Source organism: Solanum lycopersicum, chromosome 2, assembly GCF_036512215.1.
Source record: "Solanum lycopersicum chromosome 2, SLM_r2.1".
Lineage (NCBI taxonomy): Eukaryota > Viridiplantae > Streptophyta > Magnoliopsida > Solanales > Solanaceae > Solanum > Solanum lycopersicum.
Window position 1 is genome coordinate 20,077,309 of NC_090801.1, and position 27,518 is coordinate 20,104,826.

A 27,518-nucleotide genomic window follows, 5' to 3' on the forward strand; every position below is an offset into this window, starting at 1 on the left:
TGCGTTGCCAGAATATTTTCTTTTGCTCAACTGGCTGAGCGTCAATTGTTGCTGTGGATGGTATTTGATTTTGTTTAGCTGTTATTGGACTCTTTTTGATTTGTCAAAAGGGGGAAGATTATTATATGTTGCATCACACAGGTTTGTCTTCATCAAATAGGGGGAGTATGATAGAATCTGGTAATTCTACATGGTAATTCTACAAGAACATAAAATTGGTGTTTTGATGATAGACAAGAAATGCAAATATATGTACTGCAAATAATTGTCGCAGCTAGTATCGGAGCCATCAGAATTAATTGTCGTAGCCAAAATTAATTAAATGTACAAGTGCTAAAGATGATGAAGATACAAGTTGATATAAATAAGAAAACCTTAATATATTTTATTAAGTAAGGGAGTTGTATAGAAAAAGGATTGTACAATAAAAGGTAAAATCAGTTTTCCTTGTTTAACAACAATTACAATTTCCTTACCTTATTTGATAAGGACTCAAGGCGCAAGAAAGCAGAAGAAATATCTATAAAAGGATATGAAACGCAGAAGAGTAACACACGACTTTTACATAGAGAGAAATGCGAGAGACATTCAGTAAAAGCCGAGATCGATAGTGTTGCTAAGTTCAAGAAGTTCTTGAGTTAGAAAGTCTTGAACATGTAAAACTATTTTCTTGATTCATTGTAGAAGTTGTTAGTTACGTTTTTGTACAAGAAGTGGGTTTGGATTCTTGTAGAGTTGAGATTTGGTGAGGTTTGTAACAAAAGGTGGGTTTGGCCTTTTGGAGAGTAGAAGTAGTCGATTATAGTTAATTGAGAGTTGTTGTAGTGGCGAGGTTATTGATTTTTGAGTTGTAATCGTAAAATCATCTAGTTTTAATTAATAAAACGAGGTTTTTCCTTCCTTGATTGAGGAAGGTTTTTAATTTAACAAGTGTCTGTGTTCTGACTCAAAACCAACTTACAAGAACCTGGTTCTTGTTCTAGGGGATAGGTTTCTTCAATAGACTTAACTTTAGGATTGAAATTTGAGACTTATGAGACTTTATAAACTAGTTGGTGTTAAAGTTACTGAATTTGAATATCAATTTAAGTGAGTTTTTGGGTCTAGTCTATGCATATAGTAATATGGTTGTCAATGAACTCGTAAACTTCCAGATATCATATATTTGATAGATTGGAAATATTCGGGGGCATTACAAAGAGGAAAAAGTATTGGAGAAGTAGTTTGCTGACTTTGATTCTTTGGTGGAGGTAGGTTATAGTTTATTCTTTTTGATATTTAGACTCTTAATAGTGATTCATATGCATTGAATGATATTGTGAAGTTCTCTATGTACTTCGTTGTCTGGTTTGTGATTAGTTTGAAATCCTCATACCGTGAAATTGCTAATCTTGAACCATCTCTATCGAAGTGATGCTTTGAATAAATAACACTTGAATTAAACATTGTTAAGGAAGTGGAAAGAGATGGTAAGAATGAAAAATTAATTAACTATACGGTTGGACAAGGTGTCACGTTCTAACACGCTATTATTGGATCGAGGTGTTACGTTTCGACATGATATTATTGGGTCAATGATTCATGTTCCGTCACAATAACATTAAAGGAAAATATATTGAATTTATTTAAAGCACTAAATCTCAAAGAACCTATTCCCCAAATGAGCATGGTGTGGAAGCATGGTCCTCTTGTGTGTTTGTAATATTGTGCTTGATTATTTAATTTCTTCAGTGTTGTGGTTTCTTCTTTATGTTGTTTATTTCTCGCCACCTGCTAAGTGCTATAGTTTTTCATACTATTACTTTTTGCATATTGATTTCCATTTTGAGTCCTCCAATGATATCTACTCAGTACATGCTGCCCTTTACTGATCCATACTTGTGGTTTCTTTGTTTTCCTTTTGTGGAGTGCAACGAGTGTACCAACAACTTTTAGTGGCCCTCAGCTCTAGTGTAACACCCTAGAAATTTTATGACCTAGACTATAGCCTCACATAATGAATAATGATGATTCTAGACCTAAATAAGTGTATTTAACTTAATTCGTTAGTATTAGAGCCTAAACGCCAAGGAACGACTATGACATTCGGTGAACTAGTAACCTAAACTAGTGTTGTGCTAGTGGTGGTAGGATGGTTCAAAAGTGGTTTTTAATAAATCTTCCATGAGAAGATGAATGGAGTAAATATAGGTGTCTAGAGAGGGACTAAGGATTAAGGCTAAGGGAGGAGTGCACACCCTTAAGGGGAAAGCCAGAGCAAAAGGCCAAAGCATCCCCAAAAGGGAGGCTACTGCCTCAACCTTCATGAGCATGACCACGACCAAGTGAGGGGATTGTGAAGATGCCTTGGCCATGAAAGGAGGAAGGCGCTTTTGACTAGCTACTGTCCAAGGCACCACTTCACAACTCGTGGTGCACTTGACAGATGGGGAGGCTTGGTCATGGTCTTGCCTTTATCATTTTGGGAGTTGGAGAGTTTTGTGGGGTTACTGCCCCAAAAACCACCAGCCACTTGACGGGTCGTGGTGCATGTTCAGGGGCAAGAAGGGAGGAGTCGTGAAGATTACTTAATCTTCTAGGATATCTCATTGGGGGAGGCTACTTCTCCACACTTCACGAGCACTACCACGACCATTGAGTTCTTTACGGCTCGTTAAGTGTGGCGTGAAGACTGGAAGGGGGTTCCATGTCAAGGTCAAGTTGTATATTTTTTTTAGAAGTCCAACTTAGTAAGGGATATTTTGTGTATTTTTGGGGTTTCCTATATATTGATTATAGGTCATTTATCACTCATTTTCCACTTCAAAACCAAATCCCAAATTGAAACCCAATTACTCCCACTTCTCTTTACATTCTCTCTATGCCTCTACCTCCTTTGAAGACACATTGATGTTTCAAGAAGAAGACCCAAATTTCCAAATTTATTAATCAAATTTCATGGATAAATTCTCCCTAGGGTATTTTTTCTTTCACTCTTGGGATTCCTTTCGAAGAGGTCCTTTCAAAGAGATTTTCAAACTTCCCCAAAACTAGGGCTTTTCTCTACAAATGGATCTTATTTGAAAAAACACACATTAAGAAACAATTGTGATGAATTATGATCAATTAATGTTGTTTAAGTATGTATTGATGGTTAATTCTTGTTATTAGCTCAAGATTCCCATGGACCCACCCATGTTCATCCTCAATTCCATGAAAACCTTGAATTGATATGGTGAATTGTGAAGATCAAGAATATGGTAATTGGTTGTATTGATGTTAATTATAATATTGATTCATGAATTACCTTGGTTTATGTATTGATTATGTGGTCTTGGGTGGTTGAAATATGAAGTCCCATGAAGGGACAAAAAGGTATGAATGTTGGTTCTTTCTTGAACCAAATTATATAAGATGAATTACTTGGATAGTAATGATGTTGTAGCTTATGTGTTTTCGTGGTTTTGATGACAAGGTTCCCTGATCTGTAACCCCATAAACTTGAATTAGCCATGAAGTATGAATGTTTGTTATGTTAGGATTATTATATAATTGAAAGGTAGTTATAATGATTATAATGAATTATTAAAGTGAAAGGTTTACTCACTTGCTAGTATTTATAAAGTGAAAGGATTGTTCTCACTTATTATCACCTATGAGCTATTATGATGAAATGTTTACATAAGGGTGTACTAGATACTAATGTGAACTTGTTTGATGAATAAAGATTAATACTAAAGAAAATATATTATTAGCACCGAAAGGGCATGTAAATGAGATGAGAGTCTCATGTTTAGTATGTACGACTCATCACATGGGTTCCTTAAGTTTTGTAAGTCTGGACTCCCAACATATGAGTTTTCTAATGAGATGGAAACCCCCACATTTTGCAAGTTAGGGTTTCTGGTAATAATCTCTTTGACCCTTAACTATGCCCACTTAGGACTCTATCTTAGTGGATTCACCTAGATAGCTATGTACGAAAAGTTACACCTTAGGCAAGTGTTAACCATCTCTTTTTCGGTATGGGAGTGAAACACCATATCCATGTAGATCACATTATCTAATGTCGATTATTGTAAGCTCTTTCCCTAATGTAAAATTGAATGAATAAAGTATTTTATGGTGAAGCACTATGTTATGAAGGTATGTATCAAGTGGGTTGCTTAATATGATTCTTAGCTTTGGATAGGGTTATGAGATTCTATTTTTTGCATTGCACAGTATTACTTGGGTGGTCTATGTTGTGATGCTATCATGTTATGTTGGGTTGTCTTATGATGCTTACTTTACGTGTATATTGGATTTACTTGATAAAATCATATTTTTGACTAAAATGCCCCTTTATACATTCAATGATTATTTTGATGCATAGAAGTCATACTTAGTACGTGTGATGTACTACCCATGTTTTCTTCCCCTTTCCCCATACAATGTTGGTGTGGGCTATTGAGGAATCAAGGTCGCTTTTCAAGGATACCAGGAACTTGCTTCTCCAAGTTGGTGAGTTCTCAAGTCCGAGGGCAAAGCCCCATATTCTAGCTTTCTAGTTTTGTTATGTTTGAAAAACAATATTGTAATGTCTAATTCAAGATGTTTTCAATGTTTTATGGGCTAAGTCCCAAATTTCTATATTCCTATGTTTAGATTGTATGAAGTGACGCAATTAGATTCTATTTTCATATATGAAACGAAGTTGAACTTACAAAGTAAAAATTTAAAATTTTTCCACATTATTATTCTATGATACATTTTATGATGAATGCTAAATGCTTGTCTAATTCCTCTTTGAGGACGAAGATGTTGGTAACATCTATGGGGTGCTCCCCAGTCGTTACATCTACCTAGTATCCAACATATCATGTTTCAAGGTGAGCTATTAATTCAAGTTCTTGTTGGATTCTTTCTGTAATTGCATCATGTTTTTTTTCCAGGTGTACTACTTTATTCTTTTATTATGATGTATTTGATATTCTTAGACTTAGTATTTCGAAATTAGATGTTCTTGATATGATGACTTTCAGATTTGGGGAATGACATATAATTGATTTTGACGGGTTTGTGTTTCTTACCTTAATAATATTGAGCTTCCGCATTATGGTTTGTATTTCGTAAGTTAACAATTACTATATGTTGGGGTTTGTATTACTTGGTTCATCCACCTAGGAGGTTTAGTATGGGTACAACTTATGACTCATTTTGAATCGTGACAAACTTGGTATCAGAGTGTTATGCTCAGTGATACTTTCACAAAAAGGCATGTATAGTACAGTCTTGCGGGACAGTATGTGGACTCCTTTACTCTTCTTCGAGAGGCTTTATGACTTTAGAAAAACTCTTCTCCATATTTCATTCTTGGTTCTACTAGAACCCAATTGAGATCTAGTTAATAAAATTTGGTATCTGAATTTCTTCATTCTATTTTGCATTTGGTCAGTACTAGAGTAACAGAAGATATTGGTGGCAGCCTACGAGGGAAAAATTCATGCTTATCCAGATATTCAACTTAGTTTTACTTTATTATGAAAGAGAGAGTTCACTACTTTATAAAGGGATGGAGGTCATCTTTGTTGTTTCAAGCTTTATAGGTCGTTATTTCAGCAAAATAATTTTTTTTGAAGTGGTTGATTCTATAATGGTGGTTAAGGGGGTGAAGCCAAATGACCTTTCCAAGGTGAAAACATTCAAGAAATATTTGTATGGGACGACTAGATAATGAACTCCATTACCTTTGAAAACACAGTTAGTAAAGTTTTCATAATATGTATGGGTTGTTTAGCGAATGATGAAATTAGGTTGCTTCGATTGAGGTTAGAACCTCTACTATGATTTTGTGGATTAATTATTTATTTAAGTCGGTCATGATACGACTACTTCAATAGTATAAATGCTTACTTGGTTAGACTTATGAAGGGTGTTACTTTTGGTATCAACTTAATCTCAGAGAGAATATAAATTGCTTGGGCTAAAGAAAAAACAAATTTGGTTATGTTGTACAACTATTCATTGGGTAGAAATATGTGGGATATATGGGTACAATCTTTTCAATAGGTATGATGTGTTATGGTGATAAATCTAATGGACTTTCATGGTGTGCTTCTAGGGTTGTGTGTAAATGAATACATTGATTGTCAAAGTTCATACTAACTACATAAGGAGTTATTAGTTGTACGACATGTTTAGGTAATGAGATTCGGTGTTGCATTCAAATTTGAAAAATCAACTAGGGTGTTACTACAGACGTTTGGGTTAAACACTATATTAAAGAATATGTAATTAGTGAATATTTGGTATAATATTAATGCATTTAGATTTTGAAGTGTATCTTGAGGATTCTAAGGGAGGACTGATAACTTTATCTTAAGCTCCAAAAGAGTTGATTGATAATGGAATGACAAGATTATGGGTAAAGGAAGTCCAAGTGACTATACTTTGGCGAAAGCAATTGAGTATTTTAGTAAGCAAGTGCATATAAAAGTGAGTTAGTCCTTTGTATTTGATTGGTATAACTGGGCTTAACGACTCATATTGACGAAAAGGTTGAATTCGTAGTGCTGACAAGAGGTAAAGCATGATGGTAATAAGAGTTTGCAATTGATTTTGATTGAGATGTAATTATATAATAAGGATTGTTGGTTAAAAATCATACTATTTGGTGAGTAACTTGGTTGTATGGAAAATTTTAGGAGATGTTGGCATAGTGCTCGAATAGAATTTAAAGTAACTGGAGTCATAATGAAAACATATCATAAATAATATGTGGGATATTATGTAGCCATCAAAAAGAGGTATGATTAAGAATATTTTATTTAATTTAAAGGGCTAAGTAGGTATCTTCAGAGGTGTTCAAAATTAGGTTAGAGAGACACGTGGTTTCCACCATTTTGCTTTGGTCATGTCAATAGTGTCATGAGTTAATGAGATTGGTTAAAACGATTGGATAAGATATGAGACAGAAGTCTATAAGTGTTTGATTTGAGTGTGGTAATAAGTGTTTTTGTATTTTGAGTTTGACAACTGACTTTGTTGGATTCACAATCATACTGGTATATTTTATCAAGATAAGAAATGATCGTTCAATTGCGTGTTGAGTATTTGGAAGGATCTATGCATGTTTTTGTTCATAAAGTTTGTTACTTTTGATTTTTAAAGGACACAAGGAAACATTTCACTTAAAAGTTTTTGTTTAGAGTATAAGGTAAAATGTAATGGGTTGTTTGTAAAGGGATGAGATCGGTAAACGAGCGAGAGAAATTAACAGGAGTATGATATATTGAAGGGTCGAGATATTTAGAATTTTGCATAATGAGAAGAATTTGAGAATAGTGAAGAAATAAGACCTCTCGTATAAACCCTTGGGGTGTAGTTCAAGGTTGTATTGATTTTTTGCTATGAGCTAATATATATGACTGTGAGATGTGAACTATTTTTTTACGCACTTATTAGGAGTTTATCATTAAAGAGTTTTAATTTGGGTGATAAATAGTGAGGTATGAAAAATAAAGTGTTTTACATGGAAATTACTATAGATGACTTAAAAATAATGTACACATGGAGATATAATTCAATATGTTTACAAAGAATATAGAGTTAGGTTAATACTGCTCTATTGATGGGACAACATAGTATGTTAAGATATGTTACATAGACATTTGTTTGTGAATAGATCTTATGCACTTATAGTATACATAATAATTATACTTACTAAGAACTTCCTTAGTGTTGGAATGAGGTATGTGATTGTTTAGAATGATAGCTCAAGCATGGTATGTGTAAGTGGTGTGGAGTTGACTTTGAGTGTGATTTAATAGATTTATCTTGATGTAAAGGTACTATACATTTGAAATCAGTGCTATTAGCCTTGTTTGTGACTTGCATTTGTCATGAAACGCTTAAATAGAAAAAAAGATAGCCATAGTTTTAACATGTATTTTTAAAAGGATACTTTGATACTAATGATGGTTTGGGAGTAAGGTAGATGATCGGATTGGTTATGACGTCTTATTAGTATTAAGAGTATTGAATTTCGTGGATGTGGGGTTCGATAAATCAAGCATATGTGCAATTATAATAGGGACTAAATTGGTGACTGTTGGTAGCTGAAAACTAAAGAGATAGAGTTAATATGAAAGGAGTATATAGAGTTATTCAACCTTGGTTATGTAGCTCTTTAGCTGACCAACTATTTAATTTTGGGCATGGTTTAGAGTATGATTCACTTTCTACGTCTGTGTGTTTTCGCTTCAATTGGTAAATTCCTAGTAGTGGATCGGATGTACCAATCCTCTTATGTCCTCTTGAGAGGGTAGGCTCCTAGGACAAAATTGGTCATTTCAGTTGTGATATATTTGGTGTTTTTTGGGATAGTTGAAGTTTATCAGTTGTTATGCATGCACAACGCTGCTTAATATAACTTATAGAAGGGCTATGATGAGTTACGATTGTCTAGAGTGTTGTCAGAGGTCTTGCATTTTGAAATGTATCACTTGTTGGGTGCTCAATCATTTTGTTCTTTAGGTTAGATAAGTTTCATTTTCCATTGATAAGTACTTGATCCTAAAGATCAAGCATTTATTAGTTAAGCTCGTAGAGAGTTTATATTGTGAGCAGGAAATTTTGATAAAATCTATGATGATTTATGCATTATGAGTGTGTATATTGGTTTGTGCAGGTTCACTTTTTTCTAAGTGTAGCGAACATTGATTTAGTATTTTTTATCATTGTTATGTGAAAAAATGTTTGTCTTGACGATTGTGTCATTGTCCTCGAAAATATGTTGCAAATGTATGTACAATAAACTTTTGCTTGGTATTGAGAATATTTGTGTTGTTAGTTGAGTTTAATTATAACAATATTTATCATTCGAGTACCGAGATGACCCCATTTGAGGCATTGTATGAGAGGATGTGTAGGTTTTCAATTGGTTGGTTTGAGACATTTGAGGTGAGACCTTATTTTGAAGGAACCGTTGAGACGACTACCCTTATTACCCTTGCCTTCTTTTGATTGTTCAAGGACGAATGATGGGTAAATTGGTATCTACTGTAACAATCCGTTTGGTCGTTTTGAGTACTAAACCTTTTTATTTCAAAAGACTCTTCCGATAGATTTTAAATGGATATTTTGGACTACTTGTAACTACAATTATAGAATTAGTGGGGTAGTTTTAATAATTAATTTAGTTAGTGATTAATGAACTAAGTCCATAATTTATTTAATTAAATTACCATATGGTCCATGAATAGGAAGAAATTATAGGATTCAGTAGTTATTTAAATATTAATTAGTTGATAAATATTCACCCTAAATAATTAATAGACGAGACAATAGTGTGAAAACATACCTGCAACTTGCGAGACAGCAGTGCCCTCAGGTAAATCTTCAACAACCATAAAATTTTTTCTTTGCATCTTAATTTTTTGCTGGTGGATTTTGTATAATTACCTTATATGGCTAAGAGACATTTTATGGATGAATGAATATTAAAGTTAATATTATATGATGGTGTTGAAAAATTTAAAGTGCAATGTGATTGGAATGTTGTGACCAATTAATGATCAACAACTAAAGTGTTGATTGTGATTATTAATCAAATTTGATTTCTAATATTGTTGAAACGGGTTTTGATTGATGCTAGCGTGCCACTAGTTTTGTGATTGGTGGTTAGCATTTTATTTCTTAGTTTACTATTCTTTGCTAACATATTATGAACCTATGTTTTGATAATGTTGAAATAGCTAAGTAAATATCAGGTATATTATATAATATGAAAATCATTAGATTAAGTTACTTGAAGGAATATAAACTTTGCCTTACATTTGAAATTTGAGACTAATGAAACTTGATAAATTAGTTGGTATTAGAGTTAAGGAATTTGAATATTTATTTGGGTGAGATTTTGGGTAGACTAGACATATAGTAATATGGTTGCCAATGGACTCGTTAACTTACAGATATCATACATTTGATACATAAATATTCAGGGGCATTCAAGAAAGGAAGAACATTGGAGAAGTAGTTTGCTTCATTTCAGTTCATTGGTGGAGGTAAGTTATCGTTTATTCTATTTCATTGATAGTCTCTTAATAGTGATTGATATGCATTGAGTGATATTGTGAAGATCTCCATGTACTTTAGTGTGTGGTTTGATTGTGCGGCTTGTGATTGGTTCAAATCCCGAGACAGTGAAATTTATAATCTTGAACCCTCTCTATTGAAGTGATGCCTTGAATATAGAAAGCTTGAACGAGACATTGTTAAGGAAGTGGAAAGATATGATAAGAATGAAAAATGAATTAACTATATGGTTGTATCGGGGTGTCACATTCCAACACGATATTATTGGATCAGGGTATAACATTCTGACACAATATTATTGATCGAGGTCTCACTTTTTGACACAATATTAATGGATCAGGGTGTCACATTTTGGCACGGTAACTATTACAACGCTCAAAATGAATTAGGTTAAATTAGATTCTTTTTTATTTTTATGAGTTAATAAAGTGTTAAAATAATGAATAATAGCTTTAAAGGCCAGTTCATATATAGAGTTTGGAAGTCAAACGTCAAAGAACAACCAAGACGTTCGGAAGTCAGCCTTTGTGTGTGCTAGTGTGACTTTGCATATTTTATGTTGTTTTGGTGTCTGAAATGACAGGAGAGGAATTTAACACCTAGATGAGTATAATTAGGGTCAAAACGTCTGGGTAAACTCCCCAAGGACCACCATAAGGGTCCTTGAGGAGGACCCAAACTTTTGCCCCAAAGCTGCCAAAACTGTCCAAACACGCCCCCTCCCCCCATCGACACACAATAGGTAAAACGATGCCATGTCTTTTAGGGGCGTGGATCCACACTTATTTGTGATATATTAGCCCCCAAACTTTGAGCCTATGATCCAAAAGACACTACAGTAGGACATCCCGTCGATCAAATGACGGCTAGTAGTTTGGCGACCGTCGTTTGGACCTGCAATTTTCCTACAGGTCTCGGCCAAAGTGAGGGTGATTAGGTAAATTCACCTGATGTATTAATTAAGTATTATATGGTTATTTAGGGTCATTTTTTGGTATTTTAAGTTAGTTTAGGCTCTACAATTTAGACTTAACCTCATTATTTAAAATCAAACCCCAAGATCAAAAGGAGTTTTCTCCAAAACCTCCATTAGAGCTTGAAGTCGAGTTGAATCTAGGTTTGAAGTTCTTCATTGATTTCTACATCAATTTCATTGGATTTCTTCAATTAAGGTATGATGATTTCATCCTTGATTCTTCTCTCATTCAAGGAAATTCCAACGATTTTTCAAAGATATTCAAAAACCTTGAAATTCTAGTTTGAATTCTAAGCATGGGTTCTTGCACGAAAAGGTTTAAATGAATGTTCTATGAAGTAGTTTATGGTTTTAAGATAAAAATTTCCATGAACCGATGCATTCCTTTAATTCCTAATTTTGGCTCTAAACTAGGTGAATTGATCATGCCTTAATCTGATTGAATTCTTTATTTGATTGTATTGGACTAATGAATTATGTATTGATTATTGTAGAATATTTCATAGCTTCCTTTTTAATGTTGATATTTATTTTAGTATTGTTGGATAATTGATATGGAAGGATTGTTTGCTTATTCTTGTGTATATTATCATTGGTAAGAATCTCTTATTGTGTGGATTGGTTGGAAAGGATAAGGAATGGTGATGATAGCTGAGGAAAAGTGGTGAGTTGACCTAATTTCTTTGTATAATATAGAATTGATATTTAATTGTCATTGATTTTTATGGTTCACTTATGGCGATGAAGTTTAATTGTTATAATCATTATGAACATGGCCTTGTCGGCATTACTATGTGAAATATGGCATGATCATGATATGGTATATGTGAAGGTATGAAGTGAAGGTGATTATGTATTGTGTACATGATCTTATATGGGTGATATAGTTATATGATTGAATGTACTTCCTCTCTAGTTGTTGATATATGGTGAAGAAGGACTAGGGAAAGCCTTTATAGAATGATGTCGTATCTTGATTGGTAGAGTTAGGTCCTTCTTCTTGATACAAGAGAGCTTATAAATTATGAACTCTTGGATTCGGAAGACTTATGTTCCTTCTCCTTGATGTATGAAAGTTATGTTAATGTGATCTCTTGACTTGGTAGGCTTAGGCACCCTTGTAATGTTTGTGCATGAATGAATGAAATAATAAAAGAAAGAAATGCTAGGATCGGTATAGTAGGTGCCCTTCTATGAAAGAGTTATATGGAACGTTGAATTTCAAAAGAAGGTTATGAATGTGAACCTTGAATATGAAAAGAAGGTTAATAGAATCCTTGAAGTGGAAGACCATAATGGTGCCCTTCTTGAACATAATGATGGACTTAGGGTTAGGTTAGATGAAATGGCATGAAACCATCTCTAAGAAAGTCATAAGAGTATTATGAGTTGGTCGGACTTAGTTATGGTAACTTCCCTAATACACCTAGGGAATGAATTACTCTATGAGCAAAGGCCGAGCATCAAGTAAATATTCTTATCGTACTAGCTCTACTTTAGATGAGACTTGTGTACAAAGAAGCTCTTGATATCCCTTAAACATATGCCAACATGGGATGCGTCCTAGTTCTACCTTTGGCAAATAAAACACCTTCCACGGTGTGGGGTCCTTATAATACTGGATTCCATGCCAAGCTAGTATGGTCTATATCAGTTAATGCCTATTATCATTAGGTGAGATATATAAAACTATCCATTCATAAGTTCTACAACGTGTAGGTAATGGAATGGGATGGTATATACGCATGGAACAAGTAGGCCTTGAAGATGCTAGGATGAGTTCCCTAGGCCTTCCAAGACCATTATGTGATTGTTTAGTTGTATCTTAAATGGTTTCAATGAATAATGTTAACTTAATAAAGAATGTTGAATAGAAAGGGTCTTATATAGGGTAACTTTGAGGATTACTTAGGTAGGCTTGGAGAGGGTGTATCGGTGGTCTCTTCATGTCTTACTTAGGTGAGTCTTAGAGTAATCTTGGGTAGGGTGTTTAAATGCTTAAATGGGTTCTAAATGATTATGGTATTAACTTGTGAATTATGTGAACCTGTCTTATATAGGAATATTGACTTGGAGATGTCTATTATACTTGTTTTATGAGTTTTCTATCAAAATAGCATGAATATATCTTAAAGTAAATTTCCGTTTTTGTATGTTTTTCTTGCATGTTCACCATACTTAGTGAATTCAATGTGCTAATTCCATATGTTTATCTATTTATACAAGTGTAGGTGGCAAGTGAGGATTCTCCTACAAATTCAAGCTTGGGAAATAACATTCTCTCAACAAGTTTGGTATGTCTTCATATGTTCGAGGACATGGCTTATGTTTTGACTATTGTTTTGAAAAGTTTTAAAACTTCACATCTTTTCATATATATATATATATATATATATATATATATATATATATATATATATATATATATATATATATATATATATATATATATATATATATATATATATATATACGTATGCGATGAAAGATGTATACGGGCTTGTATAAGATCTTCGATAGGTCGAATATGCTGTATAAATTCTAGGGTACACCCTTGGGTCATTACACTAACATTAAAGGAAAGCATATTGAATTAATTTAAAGTACTAAATCTTAAAAAGATCATTTCCCAAATGAGCATGGTGTGGAGGCATTAGTCCTCGTGTGTATTCTTAATATTGTAACAAATTACGTAATTGCTTCAGTGCTATGATCACTTATTTCTGTTTTTATTATTTATTGCCACCTGCTAATGTGTTATAGATGATTTTATATTATTACTTTTTGCATATTGATTTTTTTGAGTCGGCCAATTATATCTACTTGGTACATGTTTCCCTATACTAAGCCCTATCTGTGTCTTTCTTTGTTTTCCTTTTGTAGAGTGCAGTGAGTGTGTAAGACCCTGAAAATGAATTAATGGTCTTAGAGCCTCACATTTGTCTAAAAAGGTTCAAAATACATTCATTACGTGTTTTATAGTATTTATATTTGATTTGAGGTGATTTGAAATTCAAACGTCAAGGGACGACCAAGATGTTCGTTGACTAGTGACCAAAGGTCTGTAAGTGTTTTTATGTGCATATGTGTGTGTCATGGGTTGATGAGGTCCGTATATGAGTTAATGATTTTTATAGGCAGTGTCTTATGTTTCATGAAGTTTGGAGGTCAAATGTTCAAGAACGTCCAAGACGTTTGAAAATTATCCTTTTAGACGTGCTAGTATGTTCTTGTATGTATGCCTTTTTAATGTGTTGTTTAGAGTTGAAATTCATTAGGGTTGACCGTATCATCTTAATAGACATGTTAAGTGTAAGATCCTAAAAATGACTTAGGTTAACTAGAGTCTAACATGGTTGTCAGGATGGTATAAGGTCCTAATTTGGTCTATAATATGGTATTGAGTCAATGTATAAGAGTTTAGGTGATTTGGAAGTGAAACGTCAAGGGACGACTAAGACGTTTGATGACTAAGTCACCTTTGTACCTAATATGTGGTTTTATGTGTTTATGTATGATTCATGAGGTTATAAGGTCTTTAAATGAGTTATTATAGTGTATATAGGCAGTGTGTCAATTTTGTGAAGTTTGGAGGTCAAATATCCAAGAACGTCCATGAAGTTCGAAAGGTTTGCCTTGAAACGATCTTGTGTATCTAGGCATGTTTTGTCGAGTTTTACGTGTTCGTTTTGTATGAAATTCATGTGATAGGTCCTAAACTCGTATACGAGCATGTTTGGGTTAGAAACATTTGGGCAAACATCCCCAAGGACCATCTAAGGGTCCTTGAGGAAGGACCCTTCAAGAGTGCCCAAGACTGTCCAAGACAACCCAAACCACAAAGGCATTCGATGCTTTGTTGGTAGGGTCTCATCATTTGGGACTTATTCGTGGAAGAGGAGGGAGCAAATACAAACCTCAGTCTCAGACCACGGACCAGCAGGACGGTCCGTTGGTCAAAGGAATGGCCGTGGATGGCCCTGCGTGCAGTTCACTGTAAGTTGAGGGGTGAGCTTTTAAATTAACCCCACGTCCAAATGAGGGTATTGGGGATTACTTAAGGGTCTTTTAGGAATTTTAAGTGTGTTTATAATCCAAAAACACTAAGAAGATTTCATTCTTCAAAAATCAAAACCGAAATCCCTTAGAAATCTCTCTAGAACTCCATTGGAGCAAAAACTCAAGGAAGGGCTTGGAATGGAGAATTAAGTGGATATTCTTCATAAAATCAAATAATTAGCTTCATTGATTTATGGTTTTTTATCCTTGAAACTCTCCTCATCAAGGAGCCCAACTTTCAAAGATATTTTCTAAAGTTTTCAAATATGAATTATCAAATTTCATGATCTATACATGGGTTCTTGAATTAATAGTTTTAAAGCATTGATTATGGATTGAATTGTTATTAATTAGATTATTTTAACTCAATTAACCTGCGAAAGCTAGTTTTAGACTAATATTGATCTAATTTTTATGAATTCTAGTGTAGTTTTCTATGTGCGATTAATTTAGGTAATAATTATAGTAAGTTGATATATAGGTTGCATTAAATTGATGAATATGTAGTAAAATTACCTAGTTTTATGAATATTGTTATAATTATATTGATTTGTTGGTTATGGCCATGGGTAAAAGCCTTATGATATTGAATTGAGTGATTTGACATTGGACTGAGGTATTGAGGAGGAATGGTGGTACGCTGCCCAATTTACTTTATTTTATGATTATTAGACTTCAATTATGTTGTGTTGGTATGTTCCACTTATGGTGGCAGTGTTATCTTCTTTACTTGCAATTGATGTGGCCTTATCAGCGTTATTTTAAGTAATATATTGATTATGGCCTTGTCGACAACTATTTGAAGTAATGTCGTTATTTACGTAGTTGATTATGTGAAGTATAATAATATCTACCTACATGATGATTAATGTGAAAGTATACGTGTTCTTCTATTGATGTTATTTAGGTGATCATGTTAGACTATGACTATGGCTTTGTGTGTATAGTGTTAGCGTTGATGTATGTTATTCCTACTTGACTATATGAGTTATGATGGTTATATTGATGATGAAATGGTAGTGTATAGGATGAATTGAAGATGATAATGGTTATTTCTATTTGCTTCTACAATGACATGTAATATGAGTTAAAGTGAAGTATGTGGTGTCTTGTCTTGGTTGACTTGTGTCCCTTACTTGATGCATGTATGAATGTGAATATGACATGTCTTGAATTAGGATGCTAAATTCTCTTAGTGTTGTATGTATGAATGAGATTAGACTTTAAATGATGTTAAGAGGGTCCTTCTGTAAAACCTTAAACCTAGTGGTAAGGTTATGAATGTTGAAGTTGAAAGTCGTAATGGTATCCTTCAAGTAAAGGAATGATAGAATTAAGGTTGATTGGCTAGAACGACATCATATCAACCCTTAGGAAAGTCATTATGAGCTTCTTGTAGCCGTAGTGAGGTAGCCCTAGTGGTCCATTCTTTTGTAGGGTAAATGTGACTTGGTTATGAAATTGATATGGAACCACGTTATATGAAGCTTAAGTGTAAATTACTCTATGAGAACAAAGGCTAGCACCGAGTGAGTATGGTAAGGAAGTAGTTCTAGTTAATGAATGAGACTAGATTACAAAGCACACCCTTCATATTCCTTAACCATGTGCCTACATGGGATGTGTCTAAGTTCTACCATTGGCAAGTAGGACACCTTCATCGGAGGAGGTTAGAACTTCGGATTCCATGTCTTTCTATCATGGTATATGTCTGTTATTGCCTATTCTAATCATATGGAATACCTATTAGCATTAGAGAAGTTCTATGAAGTTTAGGTGGTGGTATGGGTCGCTATCTAGACATTGCACAATTGGCTTTGAAGGTGTTAGTTTGAGTTCCTAGGTCTTGTCCAAGACAATTACATAGATGTCCTTTTATGTGTTGAATGTCTCCTAAATGAACTAGTAAAATTAATGACTTATGTTAATAAAGTATTTTAAATGAATAAGTACTTATCTAGAGTAGTTTAGGGTTGTCTAGTGAAGTGTGAAGGGGGCATAGGAATGGTCACTTCGTATCTTAACTAGATGAGTCTTAATAATGAATCTAGTTAAGGAAAATGGTTTAATATGTAGACATGATCTAAACTTAGGTAGTATTAAGGATTATTTAGGTAGACTTGAAGAGGTCAATCATTGACGTTATCTTCTTGATTTACTTAAGTAAGTCTTTTGATAGACTTTGGAAAGAGAATGTCATATTACCTATATATTGATGTGTTAAGTGAGAATTATTCTATCATAGGTTTACTATATGATATCTTAAGTGTGTGTGTAAGGGATTGCGTGGGAGGTCGCTTGACAACTCACTCAAGTGAGACTTAGAATCACCATTGGTAGAGGAAATCTCATGTTCATATGTTTGATGTGTTGTAAGTGTGTATATGTCTTGTTATAAGTAGTCTTGAGGGTTATTTAGGCATGTTAAGGGAGGTTGTATGTGTTGTCTCTCTTTGTGTTTCTTAAGTGAGTCTTAGGATAGCTTTTATTGAGAAGACTACATGCTAGAAAATGTTAAAAGGAATAAGAAAGCACTTTTATTGTAACAGTGAAGCAATTCACTGTACAGTGAATATATCTTACTGTAAGGATGCTCCAAAAATGTGATTAGTCGCTTAAATGTTATCTTATGTGTTTCTAAGTTGTTAAATGTTGTTGTTATAATTACGATATGATTTTTAAATGAAAAGATTCATATTTCCAATAAATGTCCGTTTCAATTATTTTCATACATTATGCCATACTTAGTACATGTAGTTGTACTAATCCACGTTTTTACCTACTCTATAGTTGTTGGTAGGTGAGAAGCATTTGGCAAGCAAGACTTGGATCGTAGCATCATTCAAGTGAAGTTGAAGTATGTCCTCAATTTACTCGAGAGCATATATATATGTCTTTAATGCTTACTTTTCAAAGTATTGCCATAGACTAAGTATTTCTATATTCTTATTGTGTATGGGCCGTGTACCAAAAGTATTCTCATGTATTAAGTTTCATGAGATTGAGACTTAGTATTTCCTATGACTTTATATGAAAGAATTTTTAAATATTATGAAATGTTTTTTTTGAAAAGATTTAATTTCGAACTACTTTTCATTATGTATATACGAGGAATGATATGAAGGGCTTGTACGAGACTTCCAAGAGGTCAAGTACGCCGATTGCAATGTGAGATTGGCCCTAACTTATAATTTGTTGTTTTGGGTTGTGACATTAAGGTTTAGACGTACAGGTACGACTCCCCGAGGACCACCCTAAGGGCCCTCGAGGAGGACCCATATGTTGGACAAAGAGACTGCCCAAGGCAGCGTGCAGCAGCAAGAATGGGACCTTACCCTCGCGACGCACGCCTAACACAAGGCTTACTGCCTCAAATATTTGTTGGGGCAGAATCAGGGGCTGCCTCCATGATGCGCAGCCACTTCCTAGATCCGGTTGCCTCATTTTTAAGTCAAATTTTACATGTCTGAAAGTTCCAACAAGCATGGGGATGTTTTGGTAAATTAGGGAAAAGGTTATAAACTGTTTTTTATGACTAATTTAACCCCGTTTTCAAGCCAAAACCCCAACACCCAATAAGAAAATCAAAAATCCCAAATCTCCCATCTTCTCTAAATTCTCTCAAACCTCCATTGGAGGGAAAACTCAAGTTCAAGCTACATGTTGGATTTTCATGGTTTCTTCTACTATTTCATGTAGGCTTCTCATGTGGAAAGGTATGGTTATCCTTTATCTCTAAATAACCATTCATTTAGAGAGTTCCTTACAAGTTTTCTAAGAGAATTCATTATCAAAAATCATATCTTCCAATCTAGCCATGGGTTCTTTCTCAAAACATTTTCAAAGGCTTTCTCATGATTAATTGATGCTAATTTAATGATTTTAAAGTGAATTTCAATCCAATTACATGATAAACCCATGTTCTCTCCAATTCTCAAATTACCCTATGTTAAGGGAATTGTGATTTTGAGTATATGTTTATTGATTTGTGATTCTAGCATGGTTAATTGCTTATATCTATTGCCTATAATGTAGATTGATGGTAAATTGTTGATGAGTGATCCATATGGATCAAGGTTTGATAGTTTGAATAAGTTTAGCCTATGTTCCTTTATATTCCATGGATTCCTAATGTAGCATGCTTACTGTGATCTCGATTCTATGGCAATTGTAGTAGGATTTCATTTAGGTTATGATCTCTTTAGATACTGGCTTATATTGTATTTCATTAATTAGGAATTGTGATTATTGAGGATAAAATCATGGGGTATTGGTGAGTGATCTATGCCTCCCTACTTGCTAATAAATTGGTGAAGTAGTGTATTTATTTGTAGTATGATCTTGTGGTAGTTTATGCATCAGTCTGTATGTGTTAATGTTCATTTAGATATTGCACTATATAGATAATATTGATGACATATCAATATTGGTCAATGATGATCAAATATAATGGATTGGTAAGAATGTCTCTACTTCTCTACTTTTCTATAGTATTGTTAGTTAATGTGTCCTTGGATGGCATTGTACGGTATGGTCCACTTATGGTGGCGGTATCTACTTTATTGTCAGTATATATGCGGTGTGATGATGGCCTTGAAGGCAATTGTATTATGAATGTGAGGTGGTGATGATCACGTAATATAAAGTCTCATGCATAATCTTCTATTTTAATTGTGATCTTGGTTGTACGGCTATTGTATAAGCATGTATATAGCTATGCTAGGGATAGGTTTAGGTGCTTCCATTGATGATTTGGTGATGGTTGATGTCCCCTTACCTACATACCCCTACATGAGTGTGTGATTAGCTATGGTTAGGAGTCTTGAATGCAAGTATTGAAGTCAGCTTGTGTCTTATGCAATTATGTGTTGTGTTGTCTATGCTTGGAGGTGAATTGTGGTCCTAAGAGGGTGGATGCCTCAATATGTTGTTGATAGAAATTAGGTTATCATGTTGACCAATGTACACACACTCACACCTCATTTATGCTTATAAGGTAGTATAGATTCATGGTGTCTAATGAAAGATATTTTCATATGGACTTGTATCCACTGCTATGCATGTAATGTATATGTTCATGAAGGATGATTATGTATCCCTTAACTCGGATGTCTTGATAGGGGTACTAGTATAATAATGGGTATGTGACCTTGTTTATGCATTGCACATGTATACCTTGATAGAATAGTTCCTAGGTTTGGTTTTCTATGTACATGAATGTGAATGCATGATTATGTTAATGTATGACATGTGTGGTCTTAATATGTTATGTGAAAGGTTTGCTCACATATATGTATACACACACACATGTATGATGATCTAGTCAATGGAGGGGCCTTGGAAGGTGTTCCCAAGAGTACCCTAAAGTAGATGGTGCTTGAATATGCTATGTCCGTATTAAAGGGGTTCTCACTCGACTTTGGTTGATGAACTGTCATCTATGACCTATAATCTAAGCATATGAGGGGTTAAATATCCTAAGCCTAATTTTATGTAGTAAAGTTAATAAAGGCTTTTCAATAAAGGGAACTTAGCTTAGCATCGAGTGAACTTGACAATGAAAGGTGTTGGCTTCCCATGGAGGAAGATTCATATGAGGTGTTGACTACCCTATGAGAGAAACTCACCCTATACATTCTAATGAGATGAGGGATAAAATGCCAATTGGCATGTAAAGGGTTCAATACCATATCTCTTAGTTCCATAAACTATGCTTGCCAACATATGATCTAGCAAGTGATATCACTTAGTATGCTAGCATGATGATTAATGTTCTACTTTGGCTAAGTGGAGCACCTTCCTTTGGTGTAAGGTTCTACAACACAAAATTCCAGTTTGGAACCCATGGTCTTAGTGTCGGTTAACACTATAGTTTCTCTAAAGTAAAATAGACAATGGAAGTAAAGTAAGGACCCTAACTAGGATAACCTAAGGGAAATTGCTTATTGTTGGTGGGGGTATGATACTTCACTATGCATTGCATAAGTAGCTCTTGAAGGGAGTTCTAGGATGGTGTTATAATGTCTATGATTATATTTATATTCCTAGACATGACATTGTAGTGTTGTCTACTTGTTGTGATGATATGTTTGGGTGGAGTTCTAATGAGTTTATTTGATGTGGTCTTACCTTATGCGCATAGCATAGGTCTTATTGACTATATGATGAAGTTTTACTTGACATGAATGAGGTTGTCTATGCTAGTCTTGTTGATGTATGAAAGGCATGTTAAGGCTTGTAGTCTTGTAGGTTTACTTAGTATGTGTGAGGTTATGGGACTTCACATGTACATTGCACAAGTAGACTTTAGAAGGGATTATCAGAAGGGTTCTACCTGGTTCTTATGAGGTGAAGTCCAAGTATGCTAATGTGAATATTGGCTTTCTATGATTATGTTGGAAGTCTTGACTTGTATATGGTCTTGTAATGAGTTCAAATGTGAGTAAGGTATCTTATTTTATGAAATATTTCTATGAATAATTGTGTTGGGTTAATAAAGGTTGTATGCATGATTCCCTAGTGGCCTATATTGATGGTTGAGTGTGTATAGTGTTATGGGACATTGTCTATACATTGCACCAAACATCACTAGAGGGTTACTTCAAAATATGAAGAGTTGACATTGTCTATACATTGCACCAAACATCACTAGAGGGTTACTTCAGAATATAAAGAGTTAAAGTACAAGAAAAGAATTCAGTACAAAAACTAAAATAAGCTCACTGTAATTGTAAATGTGCTTACTGTGAAGTGACGACTTATATTCCTTAAATGCAATGTGTTGTTTTATATTATGTGTGACCATTGCATATGCCAATATGAATTATGTGAATTGTATAATGCTTATTATATCAAAGTGTTATGAAGTTTTCACAAAAAGACATGAAGCATGGTCTCAAGTAAAATGTCCCTTTTAAATTCATGTTTTTGCATGGTTGCCATACTTAGTGCATCCTTGTACTAACTCCTTTCTTCTCTACTTTTACACAAACTATAGGTTATGGATGCTTAAAGGAGGTCTCTAAGGTGAAGAACTTGATGTTTGATTCCCAAGCTCAATGAAAGAAATTCTTATGTTCCAAAGATTTCCTATGTCAAGTTTATATTCAATATGGTGTAATAGCTTATATGTTATGTTGTGTTTCTAGCATATGATATACTATGAAAAGTTTTAAATTTTCCCCTAAATTTATTATGACAATGCCATGAATTGTAACTATGGGCTTGTATAAGACCTCCGAGAGGTAAAGTACGACATGTTACTTCTAGGGCGTTCTCCACGGTCGTAACAGAGTGTATCAACAATTTTGACTTGCCCTGAGCTGTAGCTAGTCCCTAGCATATCAGGGTGAGATATTAATTCGAGCTCGTGTTGGATTCTCTCAGTCATGGCATGAAGTCTTTAGTTCATACATACACTGCTTTATTCTTTTATTATGAAGTTTTTGATACTCTTAGACTTAGTATTTGGAGATTAGATGTCCTTGATGTGATAACATTCAGATTTTAGGAATGACATATAGTACATGTTAATGGATTTGTGTTAAAAATTAAGCTTCCGCATTATGGCTTGTATTTTGTAAGTTCCTAATTTATATATGATGGGGTTTAGATTACTTTGTTCGCCCATTTAGGAGGTTAATTATGGTGTCACTCATGACTCTTTTTGGGTGGTGACAGTGTAACGACATGATTTTGGTCGTTAGAGAAAAATCAATGAAGAAAGAATTGGGGCCAGAAAACTCTTTCGTATTTACTTGGAATTTCCCAACTTAGTCCAGATTTTGAGAAAATTGGAGTGATTAAAGTGTAGGGAAAATATGATAATGAATTAGATATCTAATTATGGATTTGGTCACATGAGTGAATATCTAAGACGATAACGAATCCGTACAACTTTATGAAATTAAATTTTGGCAAGTAGAACTTCTGAAAGATGATCTTAGCATGAACATGTACATTCTATCTCCGTTAAGGCCTTTGGGGTGGAATTTGGTCTCTAAAGCGGGGCCATATTTGTCAGATGGGTTCATTGTGGTAGGATAGACGTGACTTAAAGTCGTTCATAAGCCCCTTAAACAACCTTATTTGAAACTTTTTTTTTAATTTTTAGAGCTAAGGAGGCGACCCAGACGAGTTCTTAATAGTTTTTCACCATTCTTGAGGCTAAAGGTAAGTTACTCTCTAAATGTATTATCAAATTGTAGAACCCATTTTCTTGTGTTATTATCGATGAGGAAGGGTTTTGATTTGATGATTATGATCTAAAAATCCCTAAATTGGGTATTAGGATATTAGGTTGGTCTAGGGTTATTAGGTTTGTTATAATCTGGATAATTAGACCTTTGACTATTCATCCCTCCGTAAATTAATTGTGTGTAGACATAGAACAAGAAAAAGGAATCAGAAAGGGGAAGATTCTAGTGTCTTAGGAGATTCGAGCTTGGATTTGAGGCAGGTGATGGTTGTGATTTCAGGTTGGTGTGATAGATGTTTGTCATTGATTTATTATAATACAGGTATGTGTGTGTATGTATATATGTATGTATGCATATATGTATGTATGCGAATGTTTCATTATTGATCACCCGAATTGTAAACGAGGATAATTGAATAATTGTATGCCATGAATCACCTCTTGTTATATGATTGTGAGAATAGACATTGTAATTGTAATTATGTGATGTTAAATTAGCAGGTGTCACGATCCAACACCCTAACTGGAATCGATTTCCATGATCTGGCATAAACATTGGATCAGTTGTCACATTTCGACATAAATATGTGATCGGTTGCCACGTTTCGTCGTAAACATGGGATCTCTTTCCACGTTCCAATAAACTAACTTGGATCGGATAGCATAAACATGTATTCTAACAGTTTTTGTTTGAGTTTCTTTAGAGCACCATTGAATTGGTTTCGGTGAGAGGACCATTGAATTGTGTTGTGTATCTATTTGTGATGGTTAAGTTCATATATTTTGTGGTTAAGGTTGAAAGACTATTTGTTGCTCTAAAATAATATAACAATATATTATTGAGAACTGTGAAACTGTTCGTTGTGAATGATGATGATATTTTACATGTTTGGTATATGTTTGTTTTATAATGTTGTGGTTACTTTCATGTGTTTCACTTAGTGGGATAGACACGTGATATACTAGTACACGATGATTGTAGTGATACAACACTTGCTCTTATTTTGTTGAGTACAGGGCATCTTCCAACGGCTATTGAAAGATCTCATTTAGAAGATCAATGACCGGTTAGAATTCAAGAGTGATCTAGTTGTTCTTGGCTGCCTTGAGTTCTTTTTGATTAAGTCAAATCTTTTCGAACATAGACTATTTCTTTAAGGTGTTGTTTACTTTTGGGGTTGTACAACAACAATGAACCATATCCATATACATATTCAAGAGTAAGTAATAATAAAACCATAATCAACATTTCATTTACAGAGTATATTTCATCAATACATTACAAGACCCTACTCATAATCCCAATTCAATTTAACTAGTGAATGTATATGTGAAGCCCCATAACTCCACATAAACTAAGTAAACTAGAAAAGATACCATAAGTATTGCATTTACATCATATAGCATCATAATAAGTATGGTCAACCTCGTACATAATAATTTAGACTAACATCATGTAAGAGCAACATTGTATAGGATCAACATTATGCATTTTATTCGTAAGTACATAAAGAAACAACCCTAGGAATCCCCTCAAGGTCGACTTGTGCAATGCATAAGTAAAGTACCATACCCTTACCTACACTAAGTATACCTCTTAAGTAATCCTAGTTAATATTAATCCTTTCACTTTCATTCATTCATTTTACTTCTCGGAAACTTCATCATAACCGACAAGAGACCATATAAGCTAAACATGGAATTTGGTGTCAACCCTTCACAATGAAAGGAGGGCATCCTATTCTCAAAGGTAGGACATATACATAATAATAGTGTCTAAGTGAATCCACAAGCTAGGATTCCTATGGGGGTACATGGTTAAGAAAACTCTCTTCAAGCTAATTCTCATCGCAGTTTCCACCAAATGAAACATTTGGTGAACCTATCTTCCTCATTGGAAGGTACACCTTTCATTGTCAAGTTACCTCGGTGCTAATCCAAATATTCCCTTTTTAAAGTATATTAGGGTCTTTCTCAACATCAGTTTATATCATAGGTCTTAGGAGTCTAATCCCCTCATATATCATATACATAGCTCTTAGGTTCTATAATGAGAAAGCTCCTTCATCACAACCCAACATTATGTGAGAACATAACATCATAACATAGTAATAGGATGCACGTGAGAATCATCTTAAATCCCCCATAATAATGCACCTATCCTTACCTCACAATTTATTACATTCATATCATGATATCATATTCATATTCTCATTACTTTCCTATCATACTCACATATTCATACTTCAATTGACCAACAACCTTAAGAATGGGCCAACATTAATACAATGAAGTATTTATAACCTTGAAAGTCTTACAAATGGCTTCCACGAATCGTATCCAAGACCTCACCCTCAATTCATGATTTTTACCCAAAAATTAAATCATCATCAATATCATAGTAAACTATACAAGAATACATTCAATTACATCTCCCTTAATCATAAACCAACCTAAATCACAAATTAGGGTTAGGAAAAGAAGGATATTCATGAGCCTTTATAGAGATTTAGGGCAAAGCTTCAAGGGATTCATCAAGCGACACATAACCATACACAAATCATCACTAATAATTGAAGTAATACTAAACAATTCAATTTAGAAAGTAGACCCACTAAATTATATGAATACAAGCTTTTTGATGAACATTGATATCAAAATTTTGAAGAGTCTCTTAGGGAAAATATTCCCAAGAGTCAATCGCCTCCATACCTTGAGAATCCTTGAATATTGGTGAAGTAAAGTCCTGATTTTGGAGCCCTAGAGAAAACTTGACCTTGTTCTTCAATGGGGTCTTTGGAGTAGTGAGAGAAAATAGAGAGAAGGGGGAGCTATTTGGTGTTTTGGATTGAGGTGTTGGGTTAGTTTAATTTATAAGGATCCTCTAACACCCCTAAAATAACTAATTATAACCTTCACAAATTATTAATTAATCAATTAACTAATTACCTAACCAACCCACTTAAGCCGTGTAGAGGCAATGAGATAGGGCGTCCTCAAAATTGAGCCAAGGATCAATTTTCTAAGTATGGACTCATGACCTACATCGACGGGGCATGAGTCTATTAACGGACTGTCATTTGCTTCGTTGAATGCACATTGTGTTTGATAGATTATTGGGTCAAATGTTTGGGTCCTCCTCGAGGTCCCTTACGGTATCCCTCGGTTAGTCGTACCCACACTTTTTAACTTTAAACACTCATTAAGGTGTACCCTAGGACCTTTAACAAAGTTTGACCTTCATACGACTCGTCAAACCCTATACAAAACCTAAACGCACACTAGATCACTTTCACTCATGTCCAGACGTCGTGGTCGTTTCTTGATGTTTAGGCTCCAATTTAAAGCATTAGACACTAGGTGAGACTCTAGCCTACGTGCTTGGATTTCTGAGGTATAACAATATCCTCCCTTGGTACACATTCGTCCTCGAATGACACTTTAAACATGTTTTTGGAAATTATGACTTGAGACTAGCAGTCCAACCAACCTATGTGACATAAGGATAATTCAATGACAAAGAAGGAAACATTCACTCCCTTCTCAACACCACAAACAACATTTATGATAGAGAAATCATGACAAAGACCAATTATGTATACGTTTCACAATTTCACATTTTTTCTAGGAGGAATATCCTTCTCCTTTTAATATGGCTCAACATATTCAACAATAAGTAACACATATATTTTCTTCAGTTCACACTTGAGAAATTTCACAAAAAATATCACATAACTCAATATGCAAAACATTTAATAAAATATTATCAAGTATGAACACACATAGTTCAAAACATATATGAAACATGGATGTTTCACTTGCATAATGAAGGGAAATCATAGAAATTCGCAACACACTTAAGACCCTCCAAACCAAAACTAGGAGAAGTTACTAACCTCAACCTTGACTAGAAGAGGAAGGAAAAAGATGAGGATATTGGGATTTCATTTCGGCCTCGGCATCCCAAGTATCATATTGACTAGTTGGTTCTTCCAAAGAACTTTACGGAAGTTACTTCATTATTCCTCGAACTATTCACTTGCCGGTCTAAGATCTCAATTCGGACCTATTCAAAGGAAAGGTTGGTATTGACTTCTAAACCTACTAGAGAAAGGATCAACACCAAATCATCTATGCACTTTGTGAGCATTTACACATGGAAAACCGGATGGACCTGAGCCAACTCAATTGGTAATTCAAACTCATAGGAAACAGTTGCGATGCGTTTCA

General features: G+C 34.3%; 1 long non-coding RNA gene across 1 annotated transcript; it reads left to right on the forward strand.

Moving 5' to 3' along the window:
- The first annotated feature begins 9,602 nt into the window (after window positions 1-9,602).
- Window positions 9,603-22,418, forward strand: LOC109119508 (uncharacterized). The gene is made up of 4 exons (XR_002026709.3): window positions 9,603-10,025; window positions 13,264-13,326; window positions 17,882-17,948; window positions 22,089-22,418. It is a non-coding gene; the product is annotated as an uncharacterized lncRNA (long non-coding RNA).
- Window positions 22,419-27,518: the final 5,100 nt, after the last annotated feature.